Here is an 18,692-nt window from a genome sequence, read left to right on the forward strand (position 1 = left end):
GCTCAGATCGCTCTGGAAGAAAGTATAAAGAGGCAGGACAAGAGGACCCACTCTTAAGCCTTGGGCTTTCCAACATCTAGAGGTCAGAGAGGGGAGGAGGAGCAGCAAAGCATCTTGTGGAGCTCCTGTCAGAGAAAGAGAAGGAAAACTTAAAAGCACGCTGTGCCATGAGGCCAGGGATAGAATGGAAGCTGAAGCTGTCAATCATGTTGAATGCTACTGCAAAGTTAAATAAGAGGAGAAAGGGAAATGATCTGCTTTTTTAGAACTTAACACAAGGAGGTCACTGGTGACCTTGACAAAGGTAGTTTTACAGAACTGTGGGCAGAGGCTAGGTTGGTGTGAGTGCAAGAGTAAATGAGAGGTAAAGAAACAAAGATAACGTGTGTAGAATATGAGCTCGACAAGTTTGTTTAGAATTGCAGTGAAGAGAAGTTGGCAGAGGTTGTGGCAAGCAAAGGATATTTTTAAAAGATGAGAGTTACTGAAGCACACCTATGCACTGATGAGGAGAACATAGTAGAGGAAGCTGAAAACTCAGAAGGAAGAGAAGATAACCAAAGGGAAGAGAATGGGTTCCAGTTATAATATGAAAGAAGGAAGAAGAACATGGTTACAAACATGGATAATAGTTATAATTAGTAAGGGGAACACGAGAAAGAATCACATAAATCAGAGATATACAGTCATCAGGTTGGCAGCAAGAGTGTATCAAATTAGCCTGCTCTGATGCCCTCAGTTCTCTTTTCCTGAGTTTTTGAAGATGAAAAAAGCCAGAAACAGAGAAATGAACTTCCCAAGTCCCAGGATCAACTGTCCCATGACTTACGACCTAAAGATCCCTTGTTCTGTCCTCATCAACAATGTGTCAACTGGGAGCAGGGGCTCACACCTGTAATCCCAGCACTTGGGGAGGCTGAGGCAGGAGGAGTGCTTGAGCTCACAAGTTCAAGACCAGTCTCGCCAACATGGTGAAACCCCCTTCTCTACAAATGATACAAAAATTAATCAGGTGTGGTGGTGCCTGCCTGTAGTCCCAGCAACTTGGGAGGCAGAGAGGTCACAGTGAGCCGAGATTGCACCACTGCACTCCAGCCTGGGCAATAGAGCCAGATCTTGCCAAAAAAAAATAAAAAATAAAAATAAAACCCACAAAAAAATCTAAAGAAACAACAATGTGTCCCTCATTGCTTTGAATATTTTCTGCTGACTAAATATCAGTATCCTTGCCTGCCAACATTTGATCTTTTGGACACCAAAGAGTACTGTCAGCCTGTGTTGTGAACCATTCAACTTGGCTTTTCATTCTGAAGGACTGGCCATTTGACATCTCATCTCCACCCTGACGCCGATGCAGCAGTATTTCTGCAAGTGTATTAGGCCATCATCACTTACTGCTCAGCAGCAGACAAGCAAAAATGTTGCATGTAACTCATCTAAAGTGTCTTTGAAGGCATGTTTGCGTGAGATTTTTAATTGTTTCACATAGATCAGGATTTCTCAACCTTGGTACTATTGACATATTTGGTTGGATAATTGATTGTCATGCAGGGCTGTCGTGAGCATTTTGGGATGTTTAGCAGCATCATTGGTCTCTACTAACTAGATGCCAGTAATACTCCAGTGCCACTCCCAGTGGAGACTACCAAAAATGTCCCCAGACATTGCCAAATGTCCTTCGGAAGGCAAAATCACTCTCAGTTGAGAACCACTGATATAGACTGATGCCATAACATCAAAATGGAAACCAAAAAAAAAAAAAAAATCAGTCAAACCCCTAAAATCTTTTCTAGTATCAGAATGTCTGTTTCTTGTGTAGGCAAATGCCTGGCTATTTGACTGAGTTTTTCAGTTTCCAAATGAATACTCGATATCTTCATCAACAAAAAACATTTGAATGAACATGTCTTTTAGACATCATCTCAACTTGATTTTTAATTCTTGAACCAATCAGCAAGATTTAACATGTCAGAATTCGACATAATTGAGAACATTTTAAAGCTTTCTAGGTCCAAATGTATTCCCCGCCTGACTAACTGGTGGATTTTGGCCCTTGTTTTATTCCTGTGTTAATCATTTTCAGTTGTGTTTTATTTTTGCTTTTTGTCATCAGCTGCTTTAATACTCTTCTAGAGGAAGTCAGAGGATAAATATGAACACAGGCATTTTTTTTCCATTGTGTATGGAGAGTTCTTTTTTTGTGAGAGCATTTTACCTCCTTTCCTACGGCCCAACTACTTGGTCCCATTGAGCCTTGAGCAATCTCACAATGACTTGATATAGAAAGCATTACCTTTTTACTAATAAAGCATCTTCTGTGTTCCATTATTACTATTCAGAGTTGTTAGAGGTAAGGAGTGATGCTCAATGAGAAACTATTAGAAGTAATTTGTTCTAGTACCAGCTCTGTCAGTTACTGGCAAAAAGCTTGCATTTCTAGGTGTCAGTTTCTTTACATTCAAATTCAATTAACACTTACTTAGAGAAACGTGCTTTGCCAGGACAATACTTGATAGTTACTCAAAGGCTGTTTTGTAGTAGGATGTGGCTGCTCTGTAGAGCAACAACTTTTGAAAATCAAGAGGTTCTCAGTTTCTTGCTTTCATAAATAATCGAGTAAGAATCAGCCATGAATTGTGTTCATCTTTCTTGAATCATGGCTTTTCCCATTGAGAAAATAAATGTATAAGTTTAATCTCTCTTGTGTGAAATATAAATTCTGCAATAACTAACTCTAGTTGGTAATATACATATATACATGATAAAATGTTTAGGAATGAAGTGTACTGCTGTCTGCAACTATGTTGCCCAGGCTGGTCTCGGAATTCCCGAGCTCAAGTGATCCTCCTGCTTCAGCCTCTCAAAGCGCTAGAATTACAAGCATGAGCCACCATGGCTGGCATTAATGGCTTTCTTAAGGTGCAGCAATCAGAATTATTCCAAATGCTCTGAGTCTCAAAGTTTTGTTGTTTTCTTGAGATGAGGTCTCACTATGTTGCCCAAACTGGCTTCAAACTTCTGGACTCCAGCAATCCTCCTGCCTCAGCCTTCCGAATAGCTAGGACTACAGGTGGAAATCTCAAACTTTTGTTTGAGGGTAATAGGAAGATATTTTTTGATTTGTTTCCTGTAGTCTCTGTATAATGCTGAACCAGGCTAACAGTTTTTCAAGGCATCCTTTCCCTATATAGGCTAATGGCATATTCATATGCTGATTATTCAAATGAAAACCTCCAAAACTTCTTTAACTCCCTCCTTTCCTGCATACCCAAATACAATTAATCTCAAGAACTATCAACTTTACCTTTTAAACATTTTGAAAATTCTTCCACCCTCTCTATTATCATTGTCTTGGTTCGAACCTATCTTTGAAGTCTTCTTTTGGTATTTGGTATTTTTCTTTCTCTGATCTGTCCTCCTTATTGCCTTCAGAAATTTTTTTCCAGAATGCAAATGTATTCATGTCATCCCTCTACTTGACAAACTACAATAATAGTTAAGAATTATTATTAATTATTTTGGATGTCTGAATGACATTGTGAACTTTTTAAGAGAACTTATCTTTTAGAAACACATACTAAAATATTTACAGATGGAACGATGAAATATCTGGGATTTACTTCAAAGCTAATATGGGAAGGGGAGAACATCGGTACGGATATATAAATTAAATAAGAATGACCATGAATTGAAAATTGTTAAAGTTAGATAATAAGTGGGGGTTAATTATCATTTATTTTGTCTATTTTTATATATGGTTGAAATTTGCCATATATAAATCGGTTCTCAAAAATACCGACATGCTTCAGAAGGGCAAACACTACTGTTAATCACCCAGAACCACCTTATCTTTGCTCCTTTTCTCCTGTCCCTCTTCCAACATGTAATCTATGATTCAGCTCTAATAAGTTACACATTAGTCCTGGAATGCACTGTTTCAAATATAGTCTTTTTCTTCTTGAACAATGACTTTTTATCCTTTTATACCCAGCTTAAATGTCACCAACCCAAGGGAATCATCCCTGATTCATCCTGATAAAGTTAGTTATCTCCTTTCTCTGAATTCCCACAGAACATTTTGGAAACATTCTCTTTTACAGAATATACATTTACGTATTGTAAGATGATTATTGTAACCTTTTAAAAATATTGATCTATTTAACTAAACAGTAAAATCCTATGGGATAAATTCTATATTCTTCATGTTTGTGCAATATGCAGCACAAAAGCATATGTTTAGAAATACCAAGTGAGGCCAGGCGCGGTGGCTCACACCTGTAATCCCAACACTTTGGGAGGCTGAGGTGGGCAGATCACTTGAGGTCAGGAGTTCAAGACCAGCCTGGCCAATATGGCAAAACGCCATCTCTACTAAAACAAAATACAAAAATTAGCTGGGTTTAGTGGTGGGCACCTGTAATCCCAGTTACTCAGGAGGCTGAGGCAGGAGAATTGCTTGAACTAGGAGACAGAGGTAGCAGTGAGCCAAGATTGTGCCACTATACCCCAGACTAGGTGACAGAGTGAGACTCTCTCTCTCTCAAAAAAAAAAAAAAAAAAAAAAAGAAAGAAAGAAAAGAAAAGAAATACCAAGTGAATCATCTTGTATGAAAATATGTTCTGGATGTTGTCCCTTACTTTTGTTACCTACATGGAAATCCTGTATTCTACTAGACTGTACTTCCTGAAGTTTTGGTTGAGAAAAATTTCTAAAACTGGCGATTAAAGCTCAAAACAATTTTCTAAATATATTAGCCTCTCTTCCACAAGTTATATGTGAGATGGTGTTCCAAATAGTTGCAGAATTTTATGCATGACACATGTCTCAGTCATCTTTGTAGCTGAAAAAGACAAACCTTCAATTCTTACATAATAAATCCACCATAATTGGCTTAAGTCAATCAAAGTTCCCGCAAATTCCAAAGAGAGGTTGAAAGCAATATTCCTTCTAAAAACATAAAGAATTAAAATAGCATGAGATATTTTACACTGGTTCTGCTTCAAGGTCTGCTTGGCCCTTTTATCTATCTGTAATCATGGCCCCAAGAAACATTTCATGGGAATGAATATGATTGTCCCTCTTGATGCCAATATTATGTCACTTCTTATAAAAACCAAATATATTTTAAAGCAAACTGTCACTGCTAGTTAATCAGCTAGTCCAACAGTCAAGATCATTTCCATACCTGTCACCATCTGAGATAGTATAATGATTTTTGGGTGTTGCCAAAGGCTTAGCTCTGCAGTAGCACCCTGCCAAAGATACAGAGCAGCACAGTTGAGAGAACACCTCAGTAATAAAAAGTGAGTGTGTTCTGGGTAGAAGCTAAAAGAAGACTGCAGGGTGCAATCACAAATCCAGAGTCCAGGGATATTTGTCCTACAGCATCCTTCTAATAGAAATGGGTATGTATTAGGCATGACAATGACATAATGTCAATTGCATGACAAGGACAGCAGAATCTCACCTTCACAGAATGGCTTCCCTTTTCATAGAGTTTTGTTGTTGTTTTGAGACGGAGTTTCACTCTTGTTGCCCAGGCTGGAGTGCAATGGCACAATCTTGGCTCATCACAACCTCTGCCTCCTGGGTTCAAGTGATTCTCCTGCCTCAGCCTTCCAAGTAGTTGGGATTATAGGCATGCACCACCACACTTGGCTAATTTTGTATTTTTAGTAGAGACTGGGTTTCTCCTTGTTGGTCAGGCTGTTCTCAAACTCCCGACCTCAGGTGATCCGCCTGCCTCAGCCTCCCAAAGTGCTGGGATTACAGGCGTGAGCCACCGCACCCGGCCAAGGGCATCAGCTTTAACACAGACATAGTGAGAGACAGTGTGATTGGATGAAAAAGGCACCTACTTTGTTTCCAGGCAGACTAGGACTAGACTCTTACTCACTGGCTTGTGACCTTCTACAAGGTATATGACTTCTCTAAAATTTATTTTTCTCTTCTGCAAGAGTGCTAATGCTGTCTACCTCTCAGTGATGTGAAAATAAGCGTTATTTTATTTCCTCTCTCAATAGCAGACACAATTTAAATGCCTACAAGAGAAGGAAAGTAGAAAGAGATGGATTAATTTCAGAATCAAGAGTGACTGGGGAGAGAAATGGATTACAGAGAAATCTCCAGCACCACCATTCAGACTGGGTGCTGTCCTTACCATAAAAAAAAATGATCTCTAAAGCATCGTGTCAACTCATATGATTTTGAACGGCAAGCATTCCATGCATAAATGGAATACTTTCTACTTTTAAAAAACAGAACTGAAAGCTGAGCAGAATTCACAGTTCAGTCAAATTGAACTCATGGTATGAGTTTTCCAGAACCAAATATGGAGATTATACCCAATTCTTATTTAAAACTGTTTAAAATTCTTGAGTAGTTTATCAGCTCCAGAAATCGATATTAACTTGAGACTTGAAGAGATTCATCCCTGATAGTCACAAGCAAGTTGTTAGAGTGTGGCCAGAAAAGGACATTTCTTCTTTACTCCTTTCATTCCAGGTCTAGGGAGTTCTGTAAAACAAACCCATGTGTGCACATTCCTAGGAAAGAATTCCTTCTGGTATCTTCCCAAAGTTAATTTAGGTAAAAGACTCCAAGGAAACTTGGTTCAGCCGAATTTGAATTGCTGGATGGAGGGGAAATTTTTACTTTCTCAAAACAAAACAGAGAAGTGACTAAGCCAATTTTTTTTTAATGGAATCTGATTCCATCACAGATTGATCACCTCTCTGTCTGAGTTCTTCCATAGCTTGTCACTCCTCCTTTTGGTCAATTCATTAACTATTAAGGTCTCTAGCATAGTACAAACACCCCAGATGGGAAAAGGACAAGCAATTAAAACTGCATACATACACTCAAATGTGGTTATTTGTCTGTGATTTTGAAACAATTCAACAACAGAAAAGTAGTGACTAGGCCGGGCGCAGTGGCTCACACCTGTAATCCCAGCACTTTGGGAGGCCGAGGTGGGCGGATCACTTAAGGTCAGGAATTCAAGACCAGCCTGGTCAACATGGCAAAACCCCGTCTCTACTAAAAATACAAAAATTAGCCAGGCATGGTGGCAGGTGCCTATAGTCGCAGCTACTCAGGAGGCTGAGGCAGGAGAATCGCTTGAACCCAGGAGATGGAGGTGGCAGTGAGCTGAGATTGTGCCACTGCACTCCAGCCTGGGTGAAAGAGTGAGAATCCGTCTCAAAAAAAAAAAAAAAAAGATAGTGGCTAAAACATGCCTCTGGGATTAGATATGAATTTAACTTTTTTCCATATTTTTTCCCCCAAGTTACTAGTTCTCTGTCAAAGTTGCACCTGGAACATATTAAGAGTTGAAACTCTGAGAACACTTATAATACTTTAGCAAATCAATGGCATAATGATCTTTCCAAGGGTCTTAGAACCTATTGTGGGGTGGAGATCGATCCACCTGAACCAACAAAGATAAGGCAGCATTTGACAAATAGGGAAGACTTCAAAAAATAAAATTACCAATCTATTCAAATAGAAACTTAAAAGATGGGATATCTACAACCACAGAAATCATTTATACATTGAGTTGAATTCTCCATTTACAATAGGGGCATCAAGGTTTCTATTACCCTACATTCTATAGACCATAATCCAGGAAGGTATACTTTTAACTTATGATTTCATATTCTTTTTTTTTTAATTATAGTTGTTCCCTTTTGTCCTCTTGAAAGGTGAAGAAATTTCTGATTATTACAGTAATCACTAAAGAAAAATGCTCAAGTCAGCTCAGACATTAAACATTTTTCAGAATATTTTTTAATTCAAAGAAGGCTACCTTTCACATTCATACTCAGAAAAAGTTACTTTAGAAAGAAACACTATAAGAGAGACTCTTGTCACAAAGCTGCCCACATGTTTTTCCCCTACCTCTAAGCCCTGGCCATGACAATATGCACTGTAAAATCATCAGGCAACATGCACTGCCATTTTTATGATCTTGGCAACATTCTGATGATGCTGTCATACAATGAACTGAATTGCCATATTGGGAAACTGACAGATAGTGAAGTGTCCCCATTATTCTAGCAAGTTAAGACTCTCTCAGTTGTGGGCAGATAATCGTGCAGAGGGAAATGATCACAGTGGACACTATTCATGGTAGTTAGAATGCACTATACCTCCACAGGAATAAAGGTGCTATACTCAGGCAGAACTTTCAAGAATGCCGATGGTTTTGTTGGGCAAGGAGCGTGCACACTGAAGAGCAGACTGCAGTTTTCATACCTCAGGAAACAACCAAATTGTCTCTAAAAGCTGGACGTTACATCATGCCATAGTTGGTATAACTCCAACTTGACTACATGAGTCTTCAAGACAGAAAAATGATCACTAAGTTCCTTTAAAAACATTACCCTAAGCTGCGGCCCGGCACGGTGGCTCACGCCTGTAATCCAAGCACTTTGGGAGGCCCAGGCGGGCAGATCACGAGGTCAGGAGATCGAGACCATCCTGGCTAACACAGTGAAACCCTGTCTCTACTAAAAATACAAAAAAATTAGCCCGGCATGGTGGCGGGCGCCTATACTCCCAGCTACTCGGGAGGCTGAGGCAGGAGAATGGCGTGAACCTGGGAGGCGGAGCTTGCAGTGAGCCGAGATCGTACCACTGCACTCCAGCCTGGGCGATAAAGCGAGACTCCATCTCAAAAAACAAAACAAAAAAAACACATTACCCTAAGCTACCCAGGCACAGTGGCTCATGCCTATAATCCCAGCACTTTGGGAAGTCAAGGTGGGTGGATCACCTGAGATCAGGAGTTCGAGACCAGCCTGGCCAACATGGTGAAAACCTGTCTCTACTAAAAATACAAAAATTAGCTGGGTGTGGTGGTGCACGGCTGTAGTCCCAGCTACTCAGGAGGCTGAGGCAAGAGAATCGCTTGAACCTGGGAGGCAGAGGTTGCAGTGAGCCAAGATTGCGCCACTGCACTCCAGCTTGGGTGACAGAGTGGGACTCCGTCTGAAAAAACAAACAAACAAAATTATCCTATGCAAATACGGTGTCTGAAGACTAAGCTGACCCTGTTTCCAAAGTCAAATGTCCATAGGCTTTGGAAATATCATGAATGCCATGTCGCAAATCGGTTATCCAGTCACTCTTTGCCTATCTGAAGAGAATACAAATTACACAACTTTTTATCACCAAAGATAATTCCACAGATTATGTAAGTGCATGGTCATGAAATAGTTGAAATTGGTCTTTCTTTGAAAGATAGCATAACTAGGCCAGGCGCAGTGGCTCATGCCTGTAATCCCAGCACTTTGGGAGGCCAAGGTGGGTGGATCACCAGGTCAGGAGATCGAGACCATCCTGCTAACATGATGAAACCCCGTCTCTACTAAAAATACAAAAAAATTAGCCAGGCGTGGTGGCAGGCGCCTGTAGTCCCAGCTACTCAGGAGGCTGAGGCAGAAGAATGGCGTGAACCCGGGAGGCGGAGCTTGCAGTGAGCCGAGATCGTGCCACTGCACTCCAGCCTGGGCGACAGAGTGAAACTCCATCTGAAAAACAAAAACAAAACAAAAGAACGATAGCATAACTAACAGAAAAAGCCTGGCACTTGGAGTCAGTAGACAAGAGATATAGTTGAGCTCTGACAGTTACTTTTCCCATGACCATAGACAAGTCACTCATTTTCTCTCGTCCTCTATTTCCTCTTTGAAAACAATGGTGATGATACCCTCCCTCTTTCATGGGATTATGGCAAGGTACAAGAAAGTGCTTTATGCCAGCATACATAAATGCAGGGGTTTGACTTCTCAATACCAAAGATGAGCTCAAAGATCAAAGCACAGCGACTCTACACACCACAGACTCTGAAGCTATAATAATCACTTGAAACAGCAAAAAAATCCAAAGACTTCAAATCCCATAGAGCAGTGGAAACATGACACAGGAGCTGTTAACTCCAGGGACTGTAAGTGAGCGATCAATACCAAGGGAAAGGAGGATCCAGGAAAGTTAACTTTTTGGAAGCAGATGTCTTTGAAACACACAATTGGGCAAAAACAAAGAAACAAAATAGGCATTGTATCCCAGAATGTGTTTCCTTATTGTAAAAGGACCCCAAAACGAATCAAGCATTTTATTTTCTTTCAAATCAGCTCCAGAGTATAACTTGTGGACTCTGTCGTGATTCTGAGTCCACTTCACGTGTACCCATATAACACCCCCTGTACAAAGCCAATTTCTACAGAAGTGAGCAATTCCTACCAAGGATTGGAGGCAATTCCCAGTGGTTGTGGTCTAGCAAACCACATCACTGACTACTACTGAGTTGGGCTTAGTTTTAGAGGCAGCAGGCAGGTGGGATTAAAGATTAAAAATTCTTCTTTCATGCGGGCTGGGCGCAGTGGCTCACGCCTGTAATCCCAGCACTTTGGGAGGCCGAGGCAGGTGGATCACCAGGTCAGGAGATCGAGAGCATCCTGGCTAACACAGTGAAACCCCGTCTCTACTAAAAATACAAAAAAATTAGCCGGGCATGGTGGCGGGCGCCTGTAGTCCCAGCTACTCGGGAGGCTGAGGCAGGAGAATGGTGTGAATCCTGGAGGCGGAGCTTGCAGTGAGCCGAGATCGCACCACTGCACTCCAGCCTGGGCGACAGAGCGAGACTCCATCTCAAAAAAAAGAAAAAAAAAAAATTCCTCTTTCATGCTACAAATAGCTTGATCTTCAAAATGTGTAATCTTGCCAGAATGACCTTGCAGAAACACTGATAACTTCCTCAGAAATATCCACACATGGCATACTTGCTTGATTTTCCTCCTGATTAATCAAAGGTCCCCTGCTGATTACATACTACCTGGTGCTCTTTCCCATTATCTCCAACCCTAATTTTGACACTTAACCTAAAGTGGAGGAATGTGGACAGCCAAATGACATTTTAAAAAGGATTCAGGAGGCAGGTTTCTTAAGGGCTCTGCATGTCTGATGACCCAGAAAATCCACAGGTTTATGGCCCACCCGTGAGACAGTCAGAGCTTTAGATATGCAACTGGTGTGTGGAGAAGTATGACTCAGGGTAAATGGCAGGTGCAGGCAGCGAAGAAAAGCATACCTCTCCTCCCTCGCCACTGCCAGCTAGTCCCCTGCCCTGTGACCCACCCCTTACACCCACAGCTCAAAAAAACAGAGCAGAGTGGCAGAGTGCATGGTTTCTATTCATCAACAACCTACTCAGACAACCAACCCTCCAGGCTGAGCAAAGGGGATGGGCCTGATAATAGCTTTATCAACACTAAGCCAGCTATTTGGGGTGGGGCATGGGTGGAGTGGCTGTCCTCCAAAGGAAAGGAGTGACAGGAAAAATGGAGGGAAAGGCCAGAAGGGGCATGGGAGCCGTGTGCTGGAGGTTAATAACAAAGTTCCCGGTTGCTGTTCTTACCAACATCAAGACCGTCACTGAACTATTTTCAAAGAGAAAAACATGCCACCAGCCAGCGATCCTATAGAGAGAGCTTGGGCTTGGACTGTCACAGGGGGAAACCTAGCCCTTCCTGTCATGGAGAGCTCGAAAAGGGCATAACGCACATTGTGTGTGTAATCATATTGTGCTGGAAATACTCTCATTTGCATGTTGTGAGTTTTTACATTTAAATGTGTGGGATTCCACTTTTATTTTTTAATGTATACAGGTTCTACAGTCAGATCCATTTGTGCCTCCTGTCTATGTTACATATGGTCAAGTAACTAAGGGTGTCCCTCCTATCTGTGTTACGTATGGTCAAGAACCTCAGTTTCCTATCTATAAAACTGGAATAATAATATATAACAGAGTTATTGTGAGGAGACTATGAAAATAAATACACTTGTTTAGCACATCATTTGGCATAGTAAGTGCACACTAAACGTAAGGGATTGTTATTAGCGTTGAAATTATGATGGAAGCCTTGAGCTCTCTCTTCTGGCTCTGCACTGTAACTCCGATAAATTTGCTACAGTTTCCTCATCTTTCAAATGAAAGAGTTAAATCGCACATTCTATCATTCCTATCCAGGTCAAAAAGTCTTTGAGTCAATGGATGTACTATCTGCAAGTAAAATCATTATTTTTTATTATTTTGCTATTAATATTTTGAAAAGTCATGGGTTTTTCAAAAGAGTCTGTTGGCTCTCAAAAATACAGCAGTTGGATAATTCAACTGCTCCCATTTAGACATTCCATTTTATTATGAGAGGCTCGATGATTCCAGAGACACAATTTCACCAGAGGGTTCTCTTTCACTATCAACCTGTGGAAAATCTGAAACTATACCAGGAACAAACTCCCTAAAGAATGACTCAGGAGGAACCCCCTCCCCCAGCAGTCAGACAGGGAAGTCACAGACCACATGGCCGCGGGCTGACCCAAGGACCTCACACAAATGCCATACCGAGGAACAGAGAAGTTGGGACTATTTTTCCTCACTGGCCACTCTACATTTTGTGGATTCTTCTACATTTGAAGGAAAAGAAGGTGGAGAACTTCTCAATGTCAGACTAGCCATTTGTTTAGACACGGCATCCGAAACTGCTTCCATCAGAGAACATTGGTTGGTGCGGTACTCAAGACCCACTGTGTTGAGGGAAACTCGATCGCAGAAGTGCCGTGCCCTGGGTCATTTTTAATCCATTCTCCACAAACAACAAAGGATGGTAAGGGTGGGGAGAGAACAGTGTTCTCTCATGGCAGGGGGCAGAGGGCGAAAGAAAACCGTATAGCTTGGGCCTGTATGAGAATCCATTTGTCACACGAGGAAACAAGTGCACTCCAGGTTGTCCTAGGCTTATCACAAGCAAAACAACTATTTGGTGAGACTTCAAATAAAAACAGCCCCTCTCTGCCCACCCTCCTCAAGATCCATGCAATCTCCAGAAACAGGAACCTGTTTGGTTATCTCCCTGCAGCCTCTGATTCAAAGACCTGTCACTTTCAGAGCTTTACGTCATCAGTTTAGAGCTCTGCCCTCTCTCTTTTCCCCTTTTGCCTTTCCTCTGAAGCATTCTGTCTGGTGACTACCAAGGAAGGACAAAAGTCACCGAACAACAGCTCAGTTCCAGCATGGTGCCTGCTTTGCTGCTCACCCAAGAGCAAGCACCATTACTGCTGAATGAACCTGAGAAGGAGCCGGTCCTCTCCGTAATTTGGATGCCAGGCCTCCCAGAGTTAATCATCAGCTGCAGGCAGCACTTTCCCAGTCAGGTCATAAACAAAGAAGAAACAGCCTGAGTATCACGAAAACACTAAAATAAGGAAGACCAGGGGCAACTGAACATTTTAAAGTAATGAAGGTGAAGGAAGACCAGGGGCAACTGAACATTTTAAAGTAATGAAGGTGAATTAGCTTGTTGGGGGGAAAAAAAGTCGCTATAAAATACAGCTTTCAATTAGTTGGAAACCATGCAAGAAATCTAAATATGATTTCTAATGTGAATCTAAATATTATTTTGTCAGTCTTCTATATTGCAGACAGTTCTACACAGTTAAATGAGATATTCTCAAAAATTGAATAGGAAAAATCAAATCAGCCATACAATAAATTCACAAGTTACTTTAAACAACTACGTTTTCAGGTTTCAGTGGTAGAAACAGATTAAAATCAAATCTAGTCATCAACTCACTTCAATGAAGTCTCTACTTCATAACCTGAATCTTGACTTTGAACCTAAACACCATGGACTAGAAAAATCTTGAACACTGGGGAAAAAACTTTCTGTTTCCTAGACAGGAATGAAGCCATATGCCCCATTCATCCTCAAAGTTACAAGACACCGTTGCCGAAAATAACAGGTTCTAAAAAAGGGCTGTGAAAACACCAATGGCTGTTAACAGGTACAAATAAAATATCTCCTTCTATCGTGCCAGAGGGAAACCAAAATCAAAATAAAAAGTTGTTGGTGGCTTGCAGCGCGCACACACACACACACACACACACACACACACACACACACACACGGAGAGGGAATGAAAGAGAGAGAGAGAGAGGAAAGTTCTCCAGTTACTTACTAGGGTGGTTTTGTCGTGGTATTTTTCACATCAGCACTCTGCCTGTCCAGCTGCCAAGTGCCGGAGCACGCCGAGAGCAGCTGTTTCCTTCAAGCTGGGGCTCTGAGTCTTAACCAGTCACATGTACCTCCTGATAAATACCGCCCGCCACCGTGCCAGGAGGTCAGAAACTGAAGATCATTCTTCTCCTCACTCCTCACTCGCAAACCACCTCATAACCCCTGAGTTGGCTCAACCATCTCATAAGCATGCAGAGCGGGATATTCCACAATTTGTTTTCCTTTAGTGACAAAAGCCAAACAGCTGATAAGTCACACTGAAGGGCAGGTCACTGCAAGTGGAAAGTTAAATGTGTTTGCGTGTGTGTGTGTGCAGAGGGGGAGACTGGCAGGCTCCATGCTCTCTCATCTCACTCAAGTTTTCACTGGGGCTCTCGAACAGCAAGAGAGAGGATCACCAACTCGCACAGCAGGTGGAAGTTGCTCTGTGTTAACCCCGGAGTACAACTGTTTGGTTTCGTTTTCTCAGAATCTCCAGTTTGTTAGACGACCCACAAGCCTGACTAGGTGGCTGGTGCTGGGGAAGGCAGACCCTCACTCACCATCTAAGAATGCTTAGGTTGGACTTCAAAGGCCGGGGCTGCTAAGCCAAGGGACGCTGAGGGGCAAATATGGGAGGGGTTAATGAAGACTATCAAAGGCAGCTTTATCTGAAGAGCTCTTGGAAGTGATTTCAGGTATCTGTTGAATTGCATCGAGCAGCTGAGATTATCAGCCGGCGAGTGTGAATGCAAACAGAAATTATCACCAAGTTGACAACGCGCTTTACAGACGCACTACTGCCCCCTTTGGTGTGCTGGGAACTTGGAGGGAATTGCCGTTTTCTGTGCTGCTCGCAAACGTGGCAAACCATCCCTGATGTTTTGTTGAATTCATATGTCTCACCTGAGCTGATATTCCCACCCTTCCCTTTTCATCATCCCTTCCAAGGAAAGGCCTTGAAGTATCTGACTTTGCGTAGTGTCTGACCTTGGATGTCTGACTTCTTGGTATAGTAACGGTGACACTTCCCCTAATCAGTGTCTGAGCCTGCCCTTCAGGTAGAGATATGACATAGAGGCAGCCTATTTGGCAAAGTGAACATCCAGAAAAGATGGTTGAAGTCCCCCAGAGGATTTCTGAACCATAATGTGCCTGTTAAACTATTAACCCTGATTTTTAACACATAATATCTTACTCAGTGTAAGAGCCTGTGTGAGTAATCTTTTATATTTAGGCTTTGTCTCATAATTATTTACAGTGTTAATCAAACCAGAAATTTCCCTCCATATAGAGGATATAGAATAAGAGAAAAAGACAGAAAACCCTCAGTCTCACCATATTATCAGGGCAGTAATTTGTTGTCAACTTGTGAGAGTCCAAAGAGCAAATGGGAAAATTTTGTAAGCACCAAAACAAATCCCTTCCTCAGCATTTCAAGTTAGTAATAGAAATAAACTTCAGATATAAAAATGCAATGCATAAAATACACATTTCCCTCACAGGCATTTTTGTTTATGTGTTGATGTGACAATCTTCAATTAGAAACAGAAAAAGAGGCCTACTGAGGATTTGAAACATTATTTTGATTTACTTACCCCCTTGTATTTACAGTAATAGAAACTTTTGTGATCTGATGGCATCCATCAATCACTTTGTTTACCATTGACTGGGTTAATTATTCTGATGATCCATTGCATGCCACATAAAGAAACAGGGACTTCTAGAAACTCTTCAATGCCCAACAGCGACAACAGCCTCAGGAAAGTTAAGTTGTATTAGTCCATTCTTGCATTGCTATAAATACTTGAGACTGGGTAATTTATAAAGAAAAGAGGTTTAATTGGTTCATGGTTCTGCAGGCTATGGAGGAAGCATGATACTGGCATCTGTTCGGCTTCTGGGGAGGCCTCATGAAACTTACAATAATGATGGAAGGCAAAGTGGGAGCAGATGAGTCACATGGCCAGAGCAGGAGCAAGACAGACAGGGGGCACTTCTAAATGACCAGCGCTTGCCAGAACTCACTATCAGCTGGGTGTTGTGGCTCATGCCTATAATCCCAGCACTTTGGGAGGCTGAGGAGGGTGAATCACCTGAGGTCAGGAGTTTGAGACCAGCCTGGCCAACATGGCAAAACCCTGTCTCTACTAAAAATACAAAAATTAGCCGGGCGTGGTGGTGTGCTTGAACCTGGGAGGCAGAGGTTGCAGTGAGCCAAGATCAAGACCGCACCACTGCACTGCACTCCAGCCTGGGAAACAGAGTGAGACTCTGTCTTAAAATAAACAAATAAATAAAAGAACTCACTCACTATCATGAGAACAGCACTAAGAGGATGGTACCAAACCATTAATGAGAAATCTGCCCCTAAGATCCAATCACTTCCCACCAGGCTCCACCTCCAACACTGGAAATTACATCTCAACATGAGATTTGGGTGGGCACAACATCCAAACTACATCATAAGTGTAAAGCAGGAGTCCCCAGCCCCCATGCCATGGACAGGTACCTGTCCATGGTCTGTTAGGGGCCAGGCTGCACAGCAGGAGGTGAGCAGCAGTCAAGGGAGCATGACCATCTGAGCTCTGCCTCCTGTCAGATCAGCTGTGGCATTAGATTCGCATAGGAGCATGAACACTATTGTGAACTGTGCTTGCGAGGGATCTACACTGCATGCTCCTTATGAGAGTCTAATGCCTGACGATCTGAGGTGGAACAGTTTCATCCTGAAATCATCTCCATCCCCTCATTCCCAGTCCATGGAAAAATTGTCTTCCATGAGACTGGTCCCTGGTGCCAAATACATTAGAGACCACTGGTGTAGAGGTTCTTTTCTAGTTCTATAGCCAGGAGAGGAAGGGATGGATCCTAAATCCTCCCTATGAAGCAAACTGTTAACACAGAGGCCAAGACCCAGGACCCTTTCAGTCAGAGTCCAGGAGTGTGACTAAAGGTTCTACAATAACACAGCCTTGCAAAGAAATGGGGGAGATCCCATCTTTCTGCCCACACTCCCTACCAGTTCCAAGCATTGTCTTCGACTCAAGAAGAGGTGCCCTCTTCCTGTCAAGAGGCCACCTCCTACCTCGGCTTTGTGTCTCACCCTGTGTCTCCCACCTGTTTAGGACTCTCGACAACAACCACGCCTTCTCTTGCTCTCAGCGTGCGCTCCTCATTAGCTAAACATGCTCACATTCTCACATTGTCTTTATATCCTAACAACAGTCTTTCTGATTTTTTGCTTTTTTTTTTGAGACAGAGTCTCACTGTGTTGCCCAGGCTGGAGTGTGGTGGTGCGATCTCAGCTCACTGCAAGCTCCACCTCCCAGGTTCAAGCCATTCTCCTGCCTCAGCCTCCTGAGTAGCTGGGACTACAGGCACCTGCCACCACGCCCAGCTAATTTTTTGTATTTTTAGTAGAGACATGTATTTTTAGTAGTAACATGGGGTTTCACCATGTTAGCCAGGATGATCTCCATCTCCTGACCTCATGATCTGCCCACCTCGGCCTCCCAAAGTGCTGGGATTACACGCGTGAGCCACCGCCCCCAGCCAGACTTGCTCTTTTAATTACTGCCCTAACTCCTGCATTCCCTCCACAACTAAACTCCTGAAAAAATACTTGTCTTCACCATCTCACATCCTATTTACTCTCAACCTGCTTGTGGCTTGGCTTTTTTTCCCTCACTTCACTGAAACTGCTCTTTCCAAGTCCCCAAAGACCAAAGGCAACCGACACTTTTTGCTTTTTTTTTTTTTTTTGAGACGGAGTCTTGCTCTGTCACCAAAGTGCTGGGATTATAGGCATGACCCACCGCGCCCGGCAATTTTCATGTTTTTAGTAGAGACGGGGTTTCACCATGTTGGCCAGGATGGTCTCGAACACCTGACCTCGTGATCTGCCCGCCTCAGCCTCCCAAAGTGCTGGGATTACAGGCGTGAGCCATCTTACTTGACCTTTTCGCTCTATTTGTCCCAACTGACCAAGCACCCCTTGAAAAGCTCTCCCATGGCGTCTATAAAATTTTACTACTGCCTCCTTCATCCTCGGGTCTGGGCTTCTCTTCTGCTATCTGCCCCTTAGGTGTGAAAATCCTCTCTTCTCATCTTGCACTCTTACCGCCCCTCATATGTTCTGATTTATTACTGAAGGTCTGCGGTGATTTCCTAATTAATCACCTTGCCTCCAAAAAGCCTGTCTCTGCTCTCAATGTATGTTTTACACGCTAGGACTGAAAGCCTCTCCGGGCCATCATAGGCAACTTTGTATTCCCAGAACCTTCAGGGCTTCACTCCCACTCTAGCTGCCTGCTGCTTTTGTACCTTTCGCTGCAGTTGCATTTCTTTCTGTATTATAATTAGGTCTACATGTGTCTGTGTTCCATCCAAACTTTATCAATCTAAGACAAAGCTTATGACTTATTCATTTTATATCCTGCAATGCCTAATACAATGCCTGGCATGTATGAGACACATGGTGGAAACAATCCTCGATGAATAAATGAATAATTAAAGAGAAGGATCTTCTGTCTAGCCCATTAAGAAAAAAATATAAGAAAAGTTTGCAAAACTTGATTTTATATTCGGCTACCAAAAAAAAATTGTAAGTAATTTCTTTCCAAAAGAAATTG

At 42.3% G+C, this 18,692-nt stretch overlaps 1 protein-coding gene across 11 annotated transcripts in view; it reads right to left on the minus strand.

Annotated features, from left to right (window-relative positions):
- RASGRP3 (RAS guanyl releasing protein 3) overlaps window positions 1-18,692 on the minus strand; it is a 158,172-nt gene that overhangs the window by 73,500 nt on the left and 65,980 nt on the right. Inside the window, exon 1 of one of the 11 annotated variants that reach the window (XM_009442279.5) lies at window positions 14,021-14,830. The exons of 6 other annotated variants lie outside the window; for them this stretch is intronic. The gene's annotated coding sequence lies outside the window, so the exon portion shown is untranslated. Of the gene's footprint in view, window positions 1-5,468; window positions 5,748-14,020; window positions 14,831-18,692 lie in introns of those variants that run through there. 4 more of the 11 variants (XM_009442282.5, XM_063789998.1, XM_063790000.1 and 1 more) reach the window with 4 other exon arrangements.

Source organism: Pan troglodytes, chromosome 12 (assembly GCF_028858775.2).
Source record: "Pan troglodytes isolate AG18354 chromosome 12, NHGRI_mPanTro3-v2.0_pri, whole genome shotgun sequence".
Classification (NCBI taxonomy): Eukaryota; Metazoa; Chordata; class Mammalia; order Primates; family Hominidae; genus Pan; species Pan troglodytes.